This window comes from Cupressus sempervirens, chromosome 2 (assembly GCF_028749045.1).
Source record: "Cupressus sempervirens isolate cs-2001-9-10 chromosome 2, ASM2874904v1, whole genome shotgun sequence".
Taxonomy (NCBI): Eukaryota; Viridiplantae; Streptophyta; class Pinopsida; order Cupressales; family Cupressaceae; genus Cupressus; species Cupressus sempervirens.
Genome location: NC_143119.1, coordinates 219,400,561 through 219,421,171, shown reverse-complemented (window position 1 = coordinate 219,421,171; position 20,611 = coordinate 219,400,561).

Below are 20,611 nucleotides of genomic sequence, written 5' to 3'. Positions count from 1 at the left end.
ACAATTATAATTTACTAATTTGATCACATTTCATATGTATAGTGAATGATTAATTAATTAGCATCTATTGACATTGTTCAAAATTCAGGGTTAGAGTGTTGCTGGGCCCAACAACGATCCTCCAGGCCCATTTTTTGTCCCTTCCACAAGTCCTGAGGTATGTATCGATTTAATCATTTTAATTAATATATATATTTATTACGTAATCATATTAAGGATTGACAAAAAAAATTATGCATGTACATCAGTTCTCCACATGACCCTCAACCTTTACCACAGACTTGGAGCATAGACATCATACGAGCTTCACACAGGTACAATTGTTTCATGTTAATTTAATTCATTTGATTATATTTATTTTATGTTTCATGTTAGATGTAACGTGTATTGTATGACATGCAGCTCATGATGTCGGACACACCTCCTCATCTGCAATAGTCTATTGATAGTGGAGTGGCCGCAGGTGTGGCTAGCTCACAGCCACTGATGGAGGTATGAAAGAATTTTCTTCGTTTTAGTTGTTTATAATAGTTAATCTCAAAATTTCTAATGTTAACATTTGTTTATATATTACTATAGCTTTTATGGTTTTTACACAAGCAGTATGTATGTTAGGCCTACTGATACTCTTTTAGTTATGGATTGAAACCTTATTTTTGTTTTACTAAGTGGTAAGGGGTAGTTTTTTTTAATGGTTCTCTATTGATAGTAGGTCAGTTTTCTGTTAAAGGGTCAGCCCCCTAGTTTTGGCTACTTTTAATTCAAAAACTAGGAGTGAAGGTAGAAGTGGCAGTGAAAGAATTAGATAAAGAAGAACTAGGAGCACATATTGAAGTTAGAAGTAGAGAAGAAGTAGGAAAATCAAATAAAGGTATGAGGACTAAGAGTAGGAGATAATGAAATTAAAAGTAAAGATAGGAATATAAGATTAGTTGTATTCCAAGTTGATTGCAACTAGGAGTAGGACCTACAAGATGGAAGTTATATGTTTTCTATAAATAATAGTCAAGTTTAAAGATATAATTGGTGATTAGATATACTCACCTTGGTCTAGTAGAGTCATAAGTGTAGGAGAATTTGTGTTTTAAATTAATATTATTCATAGGCCAAAGTCAAATGTTGAACTTGATAATAGAACTAGGCATATCCTTAGGATTCAAAGAGACTATAGTTTTTGGAATCAACACCATCAACTCTCCTTCACTATTTCTTTGGGATGAATGGAACTAGCATAACAAAATTCTACATTCTTTCATTCTCGTCCTCCTCCTCCTCTCATACAAAATAAACTTGGATAAGATAACTTACTAGACTTTTGGATTCATGGCCCTTCTCTCTTCTTTTCATACTCTTATAGCTATGCTAGTGGGATAAATCAATGAGTATTTTCTTATCTTTTATTTTTTCTCTTTCTTTTTTCAAGTGACCACTTGAGCTTTTGCTATAGCTTTTTCAACATGATGCTTGAGATTGAGACATTTTCTTGAGTGAGGTCTCTTCAACTAGTTGACTTGGAATATTAGTAAGCTTTAGGATTTTGTTGTTCTTTTATGTATCCTTGCAAATGAATGTAATAGTTAAAATTCCTGGTTTGGGAGCTTTTGTCCTTCAGCTTGGTGATATTTAATCTCCTTGTAGTTTTCCCAAAATCTTTACCTCTTTCTCTTTTTTTCTTCTACTTTATTGTGTGCATGAGGTGGACACATGCTTCCAATAAAGTGGGGACTACATGTATCATTTGAAAAAGTAAGAACACTTATTTGGTATTAATTTTAGCCCCATTTTAATATACATTATGGGTTCCTACATTGATTTCACACTCTTCTAACACTCATTGGACCTTCAAATTATTATTTAAGTCCTATATTGATTCATTTTCTTTAAAAACTCAAGGTTACCCTTATCTATAAGTGTGCTTCTCTATTTCAACTTCAATCAAATAATTCCTTTCATTTATTGGACCTTATCGTACCATTTATGACATGTATTTTCTCTCTAAACCCAAAAATAAGTTGTTAGATCAAATTTCACACGCTCTAAATATCTTGGACCCACAATCAAAACTTGGGTTGGAATTGGTGGGTATAAGATGACTTTGGTGATATTTACTTGGGTACAATATTTTTGTTGGTGATATGTGTATTTATAAGTGATTGTTTTTATTGAATTGTTGTAGGGTCTCGTCACGCCTAATCGTCCACGAGCATTTGAGGTGAACTTACAGAGTGACTATTTGTTGGTGGTAAGAAAATAATTGATTTTGTGTGTACATATATTTGATTTTAATGTATAATAAATATTGATTCATATCTACTTTCTTTGTATTAGTTGGAGCTGGAGAAGAGCCTCGACAAGAGGTCGAGTGAGCATGTCAGGAGGGCCTCATCATCTCCATTGCCTCCCTCCACACGACGGCAGAGGACGTCGAGAGACTTGTTTCCTTCCCCTCGTGGGAAGGAAAAGATGTAGTTGATCTAGACATGTATATATATATATATATATATATATATATATATATATATATATATATATATATATATATATATATATATGTATATATATATATATATATATATATATATATATATGTATATATATATATATATATATATATATATGTATATATATATATATAGGCATCAATGGACATATTCGATACACATTTGATGTATATGACATTCTATATTTGATGTATGACATTTATTTAATGTATGACATTATTCGACTTATGACATTATTGGTTAATATATGCTATGTTTGTTCATATACGACATATGATATGATATGTTTGTTCATGTTTGTTCATGTATGACATTAAATTAGATATGTTCATGTATGAAATAAAATTAGATATGTGCATGGATGGAATTAAATTCAATACCTAATATATTCAAAGCTTTGATAGAATATTGATTAACAATAAACTTTATCATTGTTTAAGCATAAGTTAATCATTTACAATATGTCATCATCATATGATTTATGATCTTGTTCATGTTTAAAGTTTTCCTTCTCTATCATTTGTTTATCAAGTTTAATTCAATACCTAATTAGTTTGAATTTTTGATACAATAGTAGAGAAAAGATGGATAATTTGCAAAAAAAAGTCATTTTAAAAATCATAAATGTAACATAATCACTGATAGTTTTATGTGTTTTCATACATTAATGATTGTAACATAATGACCTGTTGATTGGAATGTGTTGTTATTATTCTATAGTAACTAGATTAAGGTAAAAATAAAATTTTAATAAATAGTTGTGATGTATAAGAAAGAGAGATATCTCACATGAGAGGGGGACGAATCTAAGATGACACATAAGATACTTGTAAGAGGGAGCTATACTTGTTAATGAATTTACAATGCATGTTATGGAAAATCATAGAGCATCTTTAAAAGGAAATAGAAGAGTATGACAAGTGGAAGGAACATTTTTATTTGTAGACTCATATTCAAATTTGGGTGTTGATTTTCTAATGAAGGATTCAAGCACTACAATTTGGTAGTTTTGGCTCATGTTATCCTTGTATCTCACTCTATCTTGTATCTCACTCTCTCTTATTCCCACCCCTCCCCCCTCTTCTTATTTCTATTTTTTCCATATCTATGTAGCCATCTATCCTCTTCATCTCCCCCTCACTAATGTAGAGATGTTGAGCAAGAAGTGAGGTTTAAGCACTTTCTTGTTCCTAATCTACCAAACTAAACTTGTGGCCTTCCTAATATCTTATTACTTTAGGATATCATTTTTGTGGTCTATCTAAAGTGATAGGATCATTTGTGAACTCCTCCAAGGTGAGTATTTCTCCAATCAAGATCTTGCACCTTTTTGTTTTAGGGACACTAGCCCTATTCCAAGCCAATAACGGTAACTCTTCACCAATGGCTTCACCAACCCCAAGTTTCTATTGGGACACCTTCCTTATGTTGAACTGATTGAGAATCAACTCTTGGTTTAACCTTCCAATTGTCATACAGTACAAAATGTTGACTATCATAGAATTCCTTGTAGGTCTCCTAATCTAATTTTTTGGACTTAAATTCCTCTTAGGTTGAAATCTAACTATTCTATGGGTAGATTCAGACCCCCTTTGGAAATTTATTTAAGACTCCAAAGCCTAGATTCCCAATTCCATTCCTATAGCACCTAACCCATGTAAAGTACATAGACCTAATAAGGTCACACTAGGTTTGGTTTTCAAATTAATTACTAGATAATTGGTGCATGAATTGGTGCATGGCCTCAGACCTCCTCTATTCACCAATATTTATCATCTTCAAATAATGATGAAACACAATAATGTTTCCACTTTTTTTCTATTATATATTCCCCCTTATGAAAATACTCATAGAACTAATAAACCATTCATCTCCTCCTTGCAACACTTCTCTACTTCATGTCTTTGCTTGACTCATATCTTAACTATAACACTTCTCTCCCTAAGTAGCATTCACCAATAGTTCATTTATCACCCTTTGATTCATATCTTCTATTTTTACATCACTACCTTTGATATAAGTCCATTCAATGTTTTAAACTAAATTTCCAATGTTGTGAACTAAATTTCCCCTTTTCTTAACATCTTTAAACTTAGTCAATACTGATTATCCATTGTCACATAGGAATAGGATGAGGTTGTGGATAGGGTTTACCCGACCACCCGAAGCTAATGGAGCAGACATTTTGATCCCACGACAAAAGGCGAGAGATATTTGGCAGTTGGCAACTTTGTATTAGCCAACACTACAAGTTTCAGCATCACCTGAGATGGCGTTGTAAAATGAAAATAGAATGTGATCTCCAAAAAGTGAGAGAGATTATTGTAGGTCTCTGCAACACGGTCCTGTAGGAACTAGAATCGAATCCATACCTTGCATGAGCTCTGAGATATGCCTCGTCAAAGATCGCAGCCCTATGGGATTTAGTGACCCTTGGGGACATTTCGGTTCGGCATGCTCGAGAACATTCGAGCACTGAAGGGGACAGGACGAGGTTGAGGATAGGTTTTACCCAGCCACTTAGTGCTAACAGAGTAGATAGTTTGATCCCATGATGAAAGGTGAGAGAGATTTGGTAGTTGGCAGCTTTGTACTAGCCAACACTGCAAGTTTTAGCATCACTCGAGATGGCGTTGTAAAATGAAAATGGAATGTGATCTCCAAAAAGAGAGAGGTTATTTTAAATCTCTACAGCATGGTCTAGAATCACATCCATACCTTGCACGAGCTCCGAGATATGCCCCGTCAAAGATTGAAGCCCTGTGGCATTTAGTGACCCTTAGGGACATTCCGGTTCAGCATGCCCAAGAATGTTCGAGCGCTGAAGTGGATAGGATGAGGTTGAGGTTAGGGTTTACCCGACCACCCAAAGCTAATAGAGTAGACAGTTCGATCCCATGACGAAAGGTGAGAAAGATTTGACAGTTGGCAACTTTGTACTAGCCAACACTGTAAGTTTTAGCATCACTCGAGATGGCATTGTAAAATGAAAATGGAATGTGATCTTCAAAAAGTGAGAGAGGTTATTGTAGGCCTCTACAACACGGTCCTGTAGGAACTAGAATCACATCCATACCTCACACAAGCTTCGAGATATGCCCCATCAAAGATCGCAACCCTATGGGATTTAGTGACCCTTGGGGACATTCTAGTTCGGCATGCCCAAGAATGTTCAAGCACTAAAGGGGATAGGATGAGTTTGAGGATAGGGTTTACCTAACCTCTCGAAGCTAACAGAGCAGACAGTTTGATCCCATGACGGAAGGTGAGAGAGATTTGGCAATTGGTAACTTTGTACTAGCCAACACTGTAAGTTTCAGTATCACCCAAGATGGCATTGTAAAATGAAAGAAGAGAGAGATGTTATTGTAGGTCTCTGCAACATGATCCTATAGGAATTGGAATTGCATCCATACCTCGCACGAGCTCCGAGATATGCCCCATCAAAGATCGCAGCCCTATGGGATTTAGTGACCCTTGGGGACATTCTGGTTCGGCATGCTTGAGAATGTTTGAGCACTGAAGGGGACAGGACAAGGTTGAGGATAGGGTTTACCCGGCCACTCGGAGCTAACAGAGTAGACAGTTCGATCCCACGACGAAAGGTGAGAGAGATTTGGCAGTTGGCAACTTTGTACTAGCCAACACTATAAGTTTCAGCATCACTCGAGATGGCATTGTAAAATGAAAATGGAATGTGATCTTCAAAAAGTGAGAGAGGTTATTGTAGGCCTCTATAACATGATCCTATAAGAACTAGAATCACATCCATACCTCGCACGAGCTCTGAGATATGCCCTGTCAAAGATTGCAGCCCTATGGGATTTAGTGACCCTTGGGGACATTCCGATTTGGCGTGCCTGAGAATGTTTGAGCACTAAAGGGGACAAGATGAGGTTGAGGATAGGGTTCACCTGGCCACCTAGAGCTAATGGAGCAAACTGTTCGATCCCACGACGAAAAGTGAGAGAGATTTGGCAGTTGGCAACTTTGTACTAGCCAACACTATAAGTTTCAGCATCACCCGAGATGGCGTTGTAAAATGAAAATAGAATGTGATCTTCAAAAAGTGAGAGAATTTATTGTAGGCTTCTACAACACAGTCCTGTAGGAATTGGAATCGCATCCATACCTCACACGAGCTCCAAGATATGCCCCGTCAAAGATCGCAGCCCTATGGGATTTAGTGACCCTTGGGGACATTCCGGCTTGGCGTGCCCGAGAACGTTCGAGCACTGAAGGGGACAGGATGAGGTTGAGGATAGGGTTTACCTAGCCACTCTGAGCTAACAGAGCAGACAGTTCGATCCCACGACGAAAGGTGAGAGAGATTTGGCAGTTGGCAACTTTGTACTAGCCAACACTATAAGTTTCAGCATCACCCGAGATGGCGTTGTAAAATGAAAACAAAATGTGATCTTCAAAAAGTGAGAGAGATTATTTTAGACCTCTACAACATGGTCATGTAGGAACTAGAATCGCATCCATACCTCGCACGAGCTCTGAGATATGCCCTGTCAAAGATCATAGCCCTATGGGATTTAGTGACCCTTGGGGACATTCCGGTTCGGTGTGCCCGAGAACATTCGAGCACTGAAGTGGAAAGGAAGAGGTTGAGGATAGGGTTTACCCAGCCACCCAGAGCTAACGGAGCAAACAGTTCGATCCCACGATGAAAGGTGAGAGAGATTTGGCAGTTTGCAACTTTGTACTAACCAACACTGCAAGTTTCAACATCACCCGAGATGGCATTGTAAAATGAAAATGGAATGTGAGAGAGGTTATTGTAGGTCTTTGCAACATGGTCCTGTAGGAACTAGAATTACATCCATACCTCACACGAGCTTTGAGATATGCCTTGTCAAAGATTGCAGCCCTCTGGCATTTAGTGACCCTTAGGGACATTCCAGTTCGACGTGCCCGAGAATGTTCGAGCATTGAAGTGGATAGGAGGAGGTTGAGGATAGGGTTTACCCGGCCACTCAGAGCTAACAGAGTAGATAGTTTGATGCCACGATGAAAGGTGAGAGAGATTTGGCAGTTGGCAACTTTGTACTAGCCAACACTGCAAGTTTCAGCATCACCCGAGATGGCATTGTAAAATGAAAACGAGATGTGATGTCCAAAAAGTGAGATACTTTATTGTAGGCCTCTGCAACACAGTCTTGTAGGAACTAGAATCACATCCATACATTGCATGAGCTCCGAGATATGCCCTGTCAAAGATCGCAGCCCTATGGCATTTAGTGACCCTTGGGGACATTCCAATTCGACTTGCCCGAGAACGTTCGAGCGCTGAAGAGGATAGGACAAGGTTAAGGATAGGGTTTACCTGGCCATCCAAAGCTAACAGAGTAGACAGTTTGATCCCACGACCTTTTTTCCACTAAGTTGCAAATTTGAGCAACTTTTACAACTTTCAACAATGCAACTTTACACAAAAAGTGCAATTTTTATATTTATCACTTGATTCCAATTCTATGACTTAGAAAAGGTTTAGCAACAGTAAAACCTCAAAGGAATATAGAATATAAATATTTTTATGGTTATTTCCTAAAAGTTGCTAAATTGTTGCAAAAGTTGCTAATGCAACTTTGCAATTTTCGATTGACAACATTTGGGTGAATTATGCATTTTGGCTTGAAGGGTATGAAAATTGAAAGGTGTGGATGGGAACATGCTAGATAGGGTAGAACAAACTTATTAAAGCCTAAAAACATCTTAGAGTTGACTGTTTGTAGGATTTTCCCATCAGGACCTAGAAGGATCACTTGGCACATTGTTACAAATTTGCTCATTTTGGGTTGTTACTTGGGTCCATCACCCTATCCTCTACATCAAGATTGATCCTAGGTTAGGGGTGGATAGAAAAGACCTATAAAGGTATTAAATAATGTAATAAGGCTATCGAAGCCTCTAAAAGATGTAAAAGGCACTAAAAGTGCAATATTTTATAAAATTACCAACATTGACAATATAAGCCAAAATGGGCTTAATCATGTCATGTAAAGGGTCCAAAGGGAGGTTTCATTTGGTTTTGAGAGTGTAAATGAGTTTAAAACCTCATTCCCACGTGTGGGAGACAAGTTTGGGTAGTCGAAATTGATCGCTCCAAAGGTGGATTTAGTGTTTTCTCTAAACAAGAGTTTCATTTTACATTGGAAGTCATCGAATATAACCAAAGAAAAAGTGTTTGAACCATTTTGGGATTCTAGAGACATTGCAAAGTAAGATTTCTAGAAAGCCCTAGGGTAAAGGGGCTAGAAAGGAGGGTTTTGTAAAAACCATTGTAAAGTTGATCATGAGACAAAAAAAAAAGAATCTTTGCATTTGAGTCATCTCTTAAGACTGTTTTGGGTCATCAGAGTTCCAAAAGTTAAGGGATTGTGAGTTGCTTTGTAAATGGCCTTAAACTAGGCCTAGTTGGCAGACTGAAATAGCTAGTTTTGAGTCTTTTTAATAGTTGGTATGTACTAGGTGCATGGTGCATGGTAATCTAGCCTTCTGGTGTTGTCAATTTTGATTGTTCTAGAAAATTAGTTTCAGTTTGGTATTGGAAATAGTTTGGAGTTGGACGACAAATGATGGGGAGGATCTTGAACAAGGTTCTAGCCTTAGCTAGTAGAACTCACTCCAAGCTTTCTCCTAGCCTCTTAGGGTATTTATCCTATACCCTATTCCAAGGGAATCTTCTCTCTATTCCCTTATTACATTAATCCTCACCAATCAACTCAAAACTATATTTCACCACGGGGTCTCCCTAGTTCTCTCATTGCACCATTCTTCACAACTAGCTTCCAAGAGTGCATTCTTGGCTATATTTAATTCCAAGGCTTGTATTAGGTCTCATTCAATAGTTTTTAGGATCATTAAGTGGATTGGAGTATTGGGTTTCCAATCGATTTGTAGATTGCATAGTTAAGAGAGCTACTAGGACTAATAACAAATTAGGCCTCCAAAACTGATTTTTGGCTTATATGTCCTCAAACCCTAAAGAAGAACTCAAAAAAAATTATGATTTGGGTACCCTTTTGGCTCCCCTTGAATATTTTTCAAGTTTGCAACACCCAAGTCATCCATACAAGGGATTCCCAAAAATATGCCTATTTACAAGGGTTTCTTGTTTGTATGAACATGAATATAGAGGGTTTTTCCTTCCACCACTCAAATGGACTCTAAATGACCAATCTTCTAGAATTAATTTCCTTCACTCACCACTCTTGCCTTCCATGAATTTTTATTGCACCCAACTGATAGGGAGAGAAGGGATGAATCAATCACTTATTCATGTTTCCAGTCTACCTCTGAGACTTAGGGTGTCCTCCAAGATCACCACATGGATTTATAGGATCTTTTGCAAGAAAAGATCCCCCAATTCCTAAACCCTTCTCCACTATCTTGAGAAGTTTTCACTTCTTGGAGGCTACCATTCTCAATGAAGATCATTGAAAACCTTCAATCAAACTAGGTCTTCTTGACCAATCTTACCAACCAGTTGTAGTATCATGGAAGGATCTCACACCCTTGAAATATACTCCTTTATCATGTCAAAATAGGTTGCTGAAGCCTTCTTCTTTACTGATTTCACCAAATTGCTCCAAAATAGAGCTACAAGGAATCAAAGGACAACTTGCTATCCTATCTTGTTTTTTAGCCAAATGGATTGGTGGAGCACTATCCTTTCACCCAAAGAATATCCTTTCACCCCTCTTCCAACCTCCTTCAGCAACATGCAACAAAATCCACAATCTTGCAATGTAAAATGCTTATTTATGCAACTCTTACCTAACTGGGCTTGCTTGGCTCGCCTAGGGCAAGAGATTAAAAATGCTTGCCAGCATTTTGAAGGGCCCTGCTTTTTCCTACATATAGTAAATTGAGTGTACTCACTATCCCCAAAAGGTCGTACAATTCCTATAGTGGGATAGTCGGTTATCTCATTTTCTTTACAAAGTGTTGTAAACTGGACAACAAACTACCTAAAAATAAAAGATTTTTATAACTACCAAACAAAATTCTTTCAAGCCAAACTTCCTAAATAAAAATTGTTCTAAATCATTCCATATAACATTATATCAGGTACAACATGCAAAAATAATGAAGGAAAACCTCAAAACTGAAAAAAACCAGTCTTTTTGCTCTCAAAATGCATGCTACAACACTTTTTTTTTCAAAATGACAACTTCTTCCTCACTTTAGGGTTTGGGTAGTCATTTATACTTCCTCCTAGGTCTTTTCCTCCCCTCCTAATGTTTTGCATCAGCCTCTTTATGTTTTAAAGAAAAAAACTCCAATTTCTAGCAAAGGACAACATTTTTTTCAAAAATTGCAAAATTGCAATAGAGCAACTTTTGCAATTTTTCTTGCTTACATGCCTTTTTACACTTCCAACTTGTCAAATAGGTCACCCCTTAGCAATTTCATGCTAGAGACCCTTTCATAAGTTAGTTACTCATCACTTAAGCTACCCATTACCCCATGGTAAGGTATACCTTGCCTTTTAGGCCATTTTGCACTCTACCTAGGACATTTTGACTTACTACACCCCAACTACCACACTTACGAAGAAGTCAATAGTAGGAAGAATAAGTTCTTGACTACTAGCCCCTTTTTTAACATGGTTACAAAGAGAAAGTACAAACCTAATGTGGAATGTAAGAATTATTGTTTGGGTAGGAAGAATAATAAAGAAATAAGAGAATTGGCAAGTAAAGTTGATATAGTAAATGGGAGACAGTTCACCATCTAGGAGAGTTGTAACAAAAGTTATAAAGGAATATCATATCATAGAATATTAGAGGATTGAATGCTCCTCATAAGAAGGATATTTTTTGGAATGTGGTTTGGTAGCATAAATAGGATGTGATTTTGGTGCAAGAAACTAAGATGACTAGAGATAAAGGGGAAATGCTTTCTTTCTTCAAAATGGAAATTGTTGGTTTGTAGGTGATATTTTCCTTTATAATATGTCATTTATGTTCAAGGAAAGGTGAAGTAACCTTTGTTTGAATTTGGAAGTGGTTGGAGAAGGCACTTTGAGAAAGCCCTAGTTTTGAAGGGTAATTAAGCCTATTTTGTTGAATCCATAGTGCTAGATCAAATAGTTGGTCCAAAGGAACTACAAATGAGATTGCTATATGTTGTCATACTCCAATAGTAGTATTTGTAACTATATTTACTTGTATGGGGTTTGGGAGAAATTGGTGAAAATAAGGAATTACCTGATTCATAGCGATACTAAAATCAAGCCTAGATAATGTCCAAGTAGGGGATTTTGAATAAACCTATTAAAGATATGCATTTAGACTATTGGAATGACCTAATTGAGATATTTTAAGACCTTAGAAAGAGTTGGGACAAGCCAATAAATTTGGTAACCCAATTTGAACATTTGGAGGGACCCTTGTGGAGAAGGGTAGGTATTTAGTTTAATGGTTTGAATCTATTCTTGAAACAAGTCATTTGCTGAATGTTTATTACTTCTTGGGGATCTAGTTTGACTCCTCAAATCATTGGTATAGAATCTAGTAGATCTATTGAGGGGTGCAAAATTAGTTACTCGTGTTGTAGATTGTTATATTGAGAAGATGCCTCCAAAAAAAAATATAGAAGGAGATACAAGAGCTAATATAAGCTACTAAAATAATGGATAGAGAGTTGAGGAAAAAAAGAGACTAAGATGCAATAAGGTGAAGAGAACTAAGACAAGTAAGAAAGTAAAATGCAACCATCTTGGAAATCTTGGAAGCTTTGGAAAGGATTCCTATGAGGGATGTGCATGAAGAGCAAGAAAGTGATGCTTAAGCACTTGAGAATCGTCATGAAGAGGATGGAGGGGACTTAAATCTTGTATAAAGAGGGATGATAAGGTTTTTGAAGATATTTTAATGTGGTAGAAGAAAGACAATAATTGATTTCTATATCTATCATGGCAAGATAGATAGTGAAGAGGTTTTGTGGTTGATAGATTCCCAAGAGAAATATTATAATTATGGAGATATAAGTGAAGTAAAATAAGGTAAAGCTATGCAAAACATAGCTAAGAGGGAAAACATTGACATGGTGGAGTAGTGTAATAGAAAAGAGGTTTTGTAAGGGTGGAACAAACATGACCAAATGGTGAAGGATGTGCCTCTTCCATCAAATAATACAATCCAAAAATAGAGGATAAGGAATAACTTGAAATAAAAGGAGATGGGTTTGATGACCTACATAGAGGAATTTCACAAGTTGAGCATAAGAGGTGGATTAGAGCATAAAGATGAAAATGTTGCGAGGTATCTTAATGGGCTCATATAAAACTTGCAAAATGGGATTACCTTGATTTTTCCTAAGATGCTTAGAGATAGTTTCCAATTGGCTATAGGTGCACAAGATATGGTCAATAGGAAGAAAGAGAGACAAGAAGGTGGTAGAGGAAATGCAAATAGAGGAAGAGGAAGAAAAACTAATAATATAGGAATAGGACAAGGAAGAAATGACAAGGGTAATGAACCTTTTTTTCTTATCAAAGAGGAGGCTATAGAGTTGGAGGAAGATTTTGTTTAGGTAGAGGAACATGGATGTTTATAGGAAGGGTAGGGAACACATCAATTAAGTGTAAATTAAATGATCAAGGTGAAAGGAAGATTAAGAAGAGGGTCAAGAAGTTAGAGCACATAGAGGTTTAGATCCTTATGTTTAACTAATTTTAGAGACTAAAGGATAAATGTTGATTTTTATAAGGGGAAAACAAAAAAAGTGAAACCAAAGCTATTAATTTTTAGAGCACAATATAAGAGTCAAGATAAGTTGTGAATGACAATAATTCATCTAGGTTCCAATGATAGTTTAGTTTCATATGAAATGGTGAACAATTTATATTTGGAATGGTCACCACACAATAGGCCGTATAGAGCATCACATGTAAGTAGTGATGATATTCTTAAAAGATAGATGACTATGAGGTGACTATCTTGAATTGAATGACATCTCTAGGAATTGATTGGAATCCAGTTCTATATGATTGTGATCTACTTTAAACAAATGGAAGTTCTAAGCATTGTAAATCTGTTTCAAGTCATTAGAATGTGACTTCCCAGAAGTATGTACTTATAACTATTTTAAACTATGTCAAACTCTTCATGAAATCTATGACCCAAATGCATCACCATTGTGTTGAATCTTCTAACATACATCTCCATTAAAAATATATTTGCTAGTGTAAACCTGTGAGGAATATTTGGTATTAGGAATGTGACCAATTAATGCTACAAACCTTAGTATTGACATAATTTAACCATATTGTGGGTTGAATTCAATTGGGTTTGGAAATAAGTTATTATTAACATGTGTATGAACTACCAGAGCAATTCTAAATATAGTAGATAATAGCCTTCCATGTTTGATATTGAGGGATAATGTATGCACATGCTATAACAAAACTAGAGGATCATATTATATGCAGATTGAAATTTCTATTTGTCATCCAAAGCATAGTAAAAAAATTATTCTAGGAAGTCTATGCTAAAAACTATAGTGTACAAACAACCATTACTTCATAAATCACTTCAACTCAATCATTACGTTGTACAAACAACCTCATTATATGTCACTTGAACAAACTGATCATGTTACAATAGTATTAACCTCATGGAACACACATGGGATGAATATACATAATCAACTATTAACCCTTTCCAACATGCCAACTTTATGATAATAATGAGTCAAATTCCAACAAATTGGAATCCTTAGAGAGAACTATAAAAGGTACTTGAACAAAGAACACTAATAAATATTGAGGATGTGAATTGATAATACCATTTCGCAGATTATTTTGGCATCTCATCCTTTATCGCTTGTATATCAACTTTATTAGACCTCTTATTTGGTGACCTACAAATGAAGAATTAGCATAGTAAAAAATCTAAGATAAGATTTAAAAAATGGATCCTATTAAAGAATCTAATATAAATTCAAATAATGTATCTAGATTCTAAACAAATAAAAATTAAATCTCATCACTTACACATCATAACAATACAGTCCACCTTAGTCATGTGATAGTCTTGGGAAAGAGGTTGTAACATTGTATCTGGATCCAATTGATCACTTTTTATCTCTCTCCCTCTCTCCCTATTCAATCTAATGAGCCAACTGGATCTGCTCGACATTTTAATGTCTCAAGTATTGCCTCATGGTCTAACTCATGAACTTTTCAAAGAATCTTATTATGTGGTTTTCCACCATATTTTATCAAGTGGAAATTTGATGCGACAACAAGGTTTGAATAATGAAGAATCTTCCTCTCTGTTTGCTAATCCTCAAATAACCACAAGTTAGGATTCTTCATAGGATATCGTCTAAGCCATGTGCCTATTACAACCATTGCACCGACATGGTACTCTAAACCTTCACCATCTATAACCGAGTGATCCAATTTTTGTTTGGCTTCAACACAATGACACAAATAATAATCTATCCCTTCTTCATTGTCTTCAGGTGCAATAACAGCAAAAACATGGCCTGTAGTGACAAATGTACAAAATGCAGTCATTAATTCAAAAAATAATTGGGTAAAAGTTATAAAGTTACATATTGAAATTAAAAAGATATATATATATATATATATATATATATATATATATATATATATAGATATATATATATATATATATATATATATATATATATATATATATATATATATATATATATATATATATATATATATATATATATATATATATATATATAACCAGGTTGCACTAGATCTAACAAGCAGTCAAAGTCAATAGACGAATCCATCTCTACCATTTCCAGTGCTTGTGGGGGACGATAGGTGTCAATTGTGTCCAACACCCGTATATCCCATTTGTCCACCCATTTAGTTGACTCACAGTCATCCCAATTTTCCTTTGCACATGATGGACAATAGCATGCCATTTTTCATGTGTGGATACTCCATGAACCTGCATCAGAGCTTCTAAAAGAGTGTAACTCACTAGATCCTATTACTGTGCAACAATCCTGATATAGTGAAATGTTAGTATTATCTATCAACCAAAAAAATCTATGAACTGTAGACTCACCTTTCTTAACTGGACCCATTGTAGCGTTACACCATTGGACGATGGATTTTGCATCTATCAATTTTGCTCCATCTTTGTACTTTAGTTCTTCATGAGCCAAGGCTCTTTTAATGCATGCAACCACACCATCGTGCTCTCCCTTACCATGACCAACCTCTGTGAAATTTCACATATATTGAATTCTACACAACCTATGCATCTTGCTCAACCAATAGAACATCCATGCATTTTTGAATTGAGATGCACAATTGTCTGACCAAATAATGTGCTGACGATATGATATGCCCCTGTTAGCCAAATCTCCATAAAATAGTTGAAAACAACCATGTACGAACTCTGTAGAATGTGATTGATCATCAGTGATGTAAAAATGGTACTCCCTCAAAATCTTCCTGTCATCCTCTGTACTTGTAGGTGAATGCATGAATGCTATGTGAACAAATATGGAAACCTGTTGAGATGTATAATACTTTGCTTGCACCACATTTTGTGGTTGTAGTGTGTAGTTCTCTGCAAAATCTACAATCAAAACAATAGTATCTAATGGAAACGTATCTTTGCACAACTTGAATTGCAAATCCAACCATCAAGCTCTATGAGTATGCCTTGCGTACTTGTAAATAATATTTTCACGAAAAATCTTCATGAAATCATACACTGGAATCTTTTCAATGACTAGATCACATCTTTTACCATGTTTTCCATCTTTTAGAGCATATGTCACTATCTTGAATTTTTCATAATCTACTATTTCATTTCCAATTGCATGCGTACTATCCATATGTTGACAATTTTATAAAAAGTTGCAAAAAATCACAAAATAAGCACGTACCATCCAAGCATGATGTCTTGTAAAATTGTTGGTCGTCCCCTATTTCACATAAAATGTTGGATATGAATTCTCTTGAAGATCTTGGTGGCTCTTTTATGTCACAATCTTGCAAAACTACACATATATGCCTAAAAACATCAAAATGGTTAGAAAATTCAATATATATCCTACAACAACAAGTTGTGCATGTGTGATTTATCTTCACATAAAAAGGTTTACCCATCTCAAAAAATCTTTGACTTATTCGAATTTGAGGATACTACCAATAAATTTTGCAAAAAATTGTGTCTGAGTTGAGTCCAAAAAATGTTTCGCATGTGGCTCGCGATTTTGGCTACCAATCCTCCGTCTTACAACATCTCTTTGATTAGGAGAAACACATGTATTATTTTTCCAAAAATCTTCGATCAATGATTTTAAGGCTTCACTAATTTCTTTATCCTTTCATGGTAGTCTACTGCTAAATGTCCATAACTAATTTTTTGTTGGATCTTCTAATCTCTCGCGCCTTAGCATGGCTCTCCTTAGGGTACCTCTACCAATTTTTAATGTTTTTCTTGTCTTTCTCATGAGTCAAGCTTTCTTCATTTGGCTACTTACTATTATCGATGTGAGTACTTGTCTTGTGATATTACTATCTTTGGTGTGTGATTTAGAACTCACTTTGTCATAAGCACTTATTAGATTCTTTAGAATATTTCTTTCATTTGAATCGTCCATTGTTCTTAGCTCAAGAATCTTCATGATAGGCCTAAATTTCAAATTTCTCACATTTCAAAAAATAATTGGCATTGACCTGTAATATTTAATTCTTCAAAAAATAATCTCCACATACTATTAACTTTTCTTTGACAAGTACGCTTGCTAATCTTGTTAGGCATTGATTTCAAAATGTTAGTATCAATATCAATCAAATATTTTGGTCTTCTGAAATGAATTCTAGAAGGTGTTCTAATCTCTTCAATTCTCTCAACATTTTGAACATCAATATAAAGTTGAGTGTATTGTGTACCTTGAACTGAAGATGATGTGCCTTGGCAATAAGATGTAAAAGATGGAATATCACCTACTTGATGTGTTGATGTTGTGCTTTCAACATGACATGATGGAGTGTGTATATCATCAGATGTAAAAATCAGTGTCTCTTCTACATGAGAGGATGATATGCCTTCAACATTGGAAGATGGTACTCCAACATTGGAAGATGGTGTAGCGGACAATATGACTCCAACATTGGAGGATGGTGTAGCTTCACAATTCAATTGTCTTCTTGAGCGTAACAATCTCATTCGTTCTCTTTGTCTTTCTAATTCTTCCTCTTTGTTTCTTTGTACTAGTGGTTCTTGATCCTCTTCGAAAGTCAATTCTTCATTATTGCTTTGTAATTTTCTTTGTTCACGTAATAATTTTATTTTATCTCTTTTACTTCCCAAATCTCTCTCCCTATCTTCATTTGTTTGAATCTTTGGTTTCTTCCTTGGCATGATGATGATTTCTACATGTCAAATTATTCAAACATCTAAATTACTTTAAATGTGTAAATTACAAATTATTCAATTACATATAAAAATTATAATGATTTGAATGAATACACAATATATATCAAATGGCTTGTCAAATTTCTAACCATTCCAAAATAACATTTCATTCAAACATAAAATTTTCAATGAATTCACTATATATTAAATAACATGTCAAATTATAATCAAATTTGTATCTATATATTGACAAACAATATTTAAAATGGATTGCACTAACCTTTTCTATACAAGGAATATTCAAAAAGTCTTCAAATCAAGTATCCAATGATTGAATTTGGTGTTTGCTACTTTCCAAAAGTGTTGAAATAGTGTTTTCTATGTTGAAACTCGTGATTTCTGTCGAAATAACAGACCAAAAGAAAGAAATGGATGAAATGGGCCCCAAGGTTGGTTTTTTACCATTTTTAGGTGATTTGAGATAGTGCGTATGCACTATAAAGTGCGTACGCACTATAGCACGTATGCACTATAAAGCGCATATGCACTATAGTGTGTATGCACTATGTGAAATCACATCACTCCCCATCCTCCCTACTCCCCATCCTTCCTACTCTCTCTCCCATCCCCTCCCTCTCTCTCTTCCTACTCTCTCTCCCCTCTCCCATCCTTTACAATCTCTCACTCTCCCTCTCTCACCCTCTCTCCTCTCCCATCCCCAAATCTTTAGATCTCTCACACACACTCTTATCCCCCCTATCTCTCTCACTCTCCCTCCCCTACCACCTACTTTCTCTCCCCCATCCCCTACTCTCTCTCTCCTCTCCCATCCTCTACTTTGTCTCTCTTACACATATTCCCATTCCCTCTATCTCTCTCCCTCTCTGTCTCCCTCTCCCTCTTCCTCTCCTACTGCCTACTATCTCTCTCTCCCTCTCTACTCTCTCTCTCTCCCATCTTGTATGAGCTCTCTCTACCACCACCTACTCACTCTCACACTCTCTCCCATTCCCTACTCTATCTCTCTTACACACACACTCCCATTCCCCCTCTCTCTCTCCCTCTCCCACTCCCTCTCCCACCACCTACTTTCTCTCCCCCATCCCCTACTCTCTCTCTCTCCTCTCCCATCCCCTACTCTTCCACACTCACACTCTCTTCCATCCCCTACTCTGTCTCTCTCACACACACACTCCCATCCCCCCTCTCTCTCTCCCTCTCCCACCACCTACTTTCTCTCCCCCATCCCCTACTCTCTCACACTCACACTCTCTTCCATCCCCTACTCTATCTCTCTCACACACACACTCCCATCCCCCCTCTCTCTCCCTCTCCCACTGCCTACTTTATCTCCTCCATCCCCTGCTCTCTCTCTCCTCTCCCATCCCCTACTCTCTTACACTCACTCTCTCCCATCCCCTACTCTGTCTCTCTCACACACACTCCCATCCCCCCTCTCTCTTTCCCTCTCCCACTACCTACTTTCTCTCCCCCACCCCCTACTCTCACACTCTCACACTCTCTCCCATCCCCTACTCTCTCTCTTTCATAGATACACACACTCTTATCCCCCCACTCTCTCCCTCTCCCTCTCCCACTCCCTCTCCTACTGCCTACTATCTTTCTCTCTCTCAAGTTCTCTTTCTTCCTCTATACTCTCTCTCTCTCCCATCTCTTACTCTCACTCTCTCTCCCATCCCCTACTATGTCTCTCTTACACACACACTCCCATCCCCCCTCTCTCTTTCCCTCTCCCACCGCCTAGTTTCTCTCCCCCATTTTTTTACTCTCTCTCTACCACCCCCTACTCTCTCACTCTCACACTCTCTTCCATCCCCTACTCTCTCTCTTTCATAGATACACACTCTTATCCTCCCACTCTTCTTCTCTCCCATCCCCTACTCTCTACATCTGTCACACACACTCCCATTTCCCCCTCTCTCTCTCTCCATCTCCCTCTCCCACTCCCTCTCCCACCACCTACTTTCTCTCCCCCATCCCCTACTCTATCTCTCCTCTCCCATCCTCTACTCTCTCACACTCTCACACTCTCTCCCATCCCCTACTCTGTCTCTCTTACACACACACACACTCCCATCCCCCCTCTCTCTTTCCCTCTCCTATAGCCTACTTTCTCTCCTCCATCGTTGTACTCTCTCTCTGCCACCCCCTACTCTCACACTCTCTCCCATCCCCTACTCTCTCTCTTTCAGAGATACACACACTCTTATCCCCCCACTCTTCTTCTCTCCCATTCCCTACTCTCTACATTTGTCACACACACTCTCATCCCCCCTATCTCTCTCCCTCTCCCTCTCCCACTCCCTCTCCTACTGCCTACTATCTCTCTCTCTCAAGTTCTCTTTCTTCCTCTCTACTCTCTCTCTCTCTCTCTCTCTCTCTCTCTCTCTCTCTCTCTCTCTCTCTCTCTCCATCCCTTACTACCACACTCTCTCTCTCTCCCATCCCCTACTCTCTCTCACGCTCTCCCATTCTGTAATCTCACTCTCTCTCTCTCTCCCATCCTGTACGAGCTCTCTTTTCCACCACCTACTCTCTCTCACACTCTCTCCCATCCCCTACTCTATCTCTCTTACATGCACACTCCCATCCTCCCTCTCTCTCTCCTCTCCCATTCCCTACTCTCTAGATTTGTCACACACTCCCATCCCCCCTCTCTCTCCCTCTCCCACTCCCTCTTGCACCGCCTACTATCTCTCTCTCTCT